The sequence below is a fragment of the Lactuca serriola genome, chromosome 3 (genome assembly GCF_051521515.1).
Source record: "Lactuca serriola cultivar US96UC23 chromosome 3, Lser_US96UC23_V15, whole genome shotgun sequence".
Lineage (NCBI taxonomy): Eukaryota > Viridiplantae > Streptophyta > Magnoliopsida > Asterales > Asteraceae > Lactuca > Lactuca serriola.
Genome location: NC_136410.1, coordinates 68652358 through 68655092, shown reverse-complemented (window position 1 = coordinate 68655092; position 2735 = coordinate 68652358). Strand labels below are relative to the sequence as shown.

At 31.4% G+C, this 2735-nt stretch overlaps 1 long non-coding RNA gene across 1 annotated transcript; it reads left to right on the top strand.

Moving 5' to 3' along the window:
- The first annotated feature begins 621 nt into the window (after positions 1 to 621).
- On the top strand, positions 622 to 2407 carry LOC145092551 (uncharacterized). The gene is made up of 3 exons (XR_013702573.1): positions 622 to 849; positions 982 to 1292; positions 2120 to 2407. It is a non-coding gene; the product is annotated as an uncharacterized LOC145092551 (long non-coding RNA).
- Positions 2408 to 2735: the final 328 nt, after the last annotated feature.

Sequence of the window (2735 nt, the reverse complement as noted above, 5' to 3'; positions counted from 1 at the left end):
AAATGTTGTGGTAATAAATTTGCTAACATCGTCTAAAGTTATCAATTACCTCTAGGTATCATGATTCGATTTAAAATCACTCACTCATATATATATATATATATATATATATATATATATATATATATATATATATATATATATATATATATATATATATATATGCAGCTCATGAAATTAAAAAAAAACATTATGTTCAATGGTTTTGTTAAAAATATACCAACGCACGTCTATGTTGATTTTAAGTGAGATTACGAAATCACACACTCATGTTTAAATGATTCCCCAACTAAAGCTTCTCTCGAAGTCATTAGTTGCAAATAATTACAAAACGAAATCCGAATTAATTTTTAACATCTATTACTAGTCAGATAATAAACATTGTCGAGTAACCTAATTTCATTAAACAGTCTTGACACTAAACACACATTTAAACAACAAACAATTACCACACATTATGTCAGTTAACTTAAAGCATAAGATTTATCATTTTCCCAAGTCAATTAAACCCTAAAAAAAATTACTCCATAACTGTTACTTCAACAAAAATAAGCATAATAAGCTCAACATGTTCTGATCAAATAACACAGTCAATCATATTTAATAACTCAAACAATTTAAGACTAAAATAACTCCTCTTTGTTTCGCCTGCATGAGATTGAAGCCCGATGTGAATGCAACAAGCCCCACAATTGAGATCTCTTAGGCCCACAATGAGATGTAATTAGCCCAACACCTCTTTTGACTTGTTTGCGTGCGTGTTACCTCTTCCAGCAACAAAAATCAACAGCCTACTCTTCTCTTACAATCGATCGAACGCGCCCCACCCTACTGTGGATCGATTAACAGGTAAAATTCATTGCTTTCTTGTTCGTTTCTCACCCTTCCTTCTTCTCTTTCTGATTCAAATCGCCCTTTTCTTCTTCTCTGTTCTGAATCGAGACACATTTCTTTTTTCTTTATTTTTTTTTCGATTTGCAGGTGTGCCTGTAGTGGTAGCGAATCAGTGTTTTACTGAGTTATATGGCTGGAAAGAGGTGTGAGATAAGGGTGGAGAATGGTGGAATCGGGTGATTGTTTTTGCGGTCAAGATCATGGGTCAAAGAGGTCCGGGGAAGGAGACTGGTGGTGTACGGTTGTGGCTAGAATGGAAGAAGGATTGCTGATTTCAGCAGTGGTGGATGTTAATGGAGTTTATGGATGGTGATCGATGGCTGATTTTGGGAGGTTGATGGTGAGGATAAAAAGGAGAAATAAGGATGGGTTGTGGTAGGGCTGAACAAGTGAACATGGTAAATTTTTTGGTATCAGTACAAATTGCTAGTGATATATTATAATTTCGGTACACTTTTGTTGTCTACTAATATATTATATTAGTAAATTAACTAATTAGTTACTAAAAAATTTAATAAGGAAATTTTCAGTTTTTTAATCTATCTAGTTAATAACTATTGAATAAGTCTAATATCTAATATTATACTTTAAAATCGTAATATATATATATATATATATATATATATATATATATATATATATATATATATATATATAAAAGAAATCTCGTTATTTCTAAAAATAGATTGAATAAAATAATAATATTTTTTTTAAGACGTCCAAATCATTAAGCTAATTGTACAACTAATCACTAATAAAATAATATTAAAATTTAAACAAATTCCTATAAATCTTCTCTTCCAAGGTTTTTTCAATATCTTTTTCATCCAAATAAATACTCAACACCCTATAATTTGGTCATTTCATGAATTTTCTTTATTTTTAATATGACATGTTTCCAAAAAAACTAATGATTGAATTGAAAATAATCATTCTCCATCGAAAATAATTAATTGTCGAAGCAAACTATTTGTCGCCCGCCGCTTTGCGCGGGTAAACGGCTAGTGTATATATATATATATATATATATATATATATATATATATATATATATATATATATAGGTTGGTACGGTAATAGCGTGATATTTAAAATTTAATATCATTACCGTACCAAGTCTATTGAATTGGTACGGTACTACCAACTAAACATGCTGGCTAGTAACCAATTTTTTTGGTTTGGTCGGTAACATGTTGGTTGGTTCTCCGTTGTACATATTTGACAGCCCTAGGTTATGGTGTGAAGGGTGATCGATGATGACTGTTAATGTGGGTGTTTCGATTGGGGTGAAGTGGGGTTTATATGGAGGTCACGGTGGTGGGCATGATTGGAGTTGGAGAAGTGTCGGCTTCTTTCTTAAATCGATAGATGAAGATTCTTATGTAGCCAAAAGAAAATCAAGATCTCCTCAACCCTCATTTTCATTTGTAAACTTTTGTTTTCTTTTCCACTTTTATGTATTTTCTAGTATATGAATGGGTAGACAACAAAAATCAGAAGAAAGTTCTTCCAATTTCATCTCTATTGTCTTTTGACTTACGAACAAAACTTGTTTCGTTTCGTCTATTTCATTGTAGAATTGACTTTTGACTTTGCCGTATGGAATTTGATAATTTATGGACTTGAACTAGGCTCACCCAAATTAGGCTTGTTGGTCATTTTAACTCTTGAAATTTGATGCTTCAAATGAAGTTAAACTTGATGTTATTTACTTGTTGGCATGTGTTGTCGACATGCGTTGCAAAATATTTTTATCTCATGATCATGTTTTCAACCAAAGTGGTGCATTTCCAACATGAAAAATATAAATGATAAATTTGCACGTGCGAACCATAACCGTC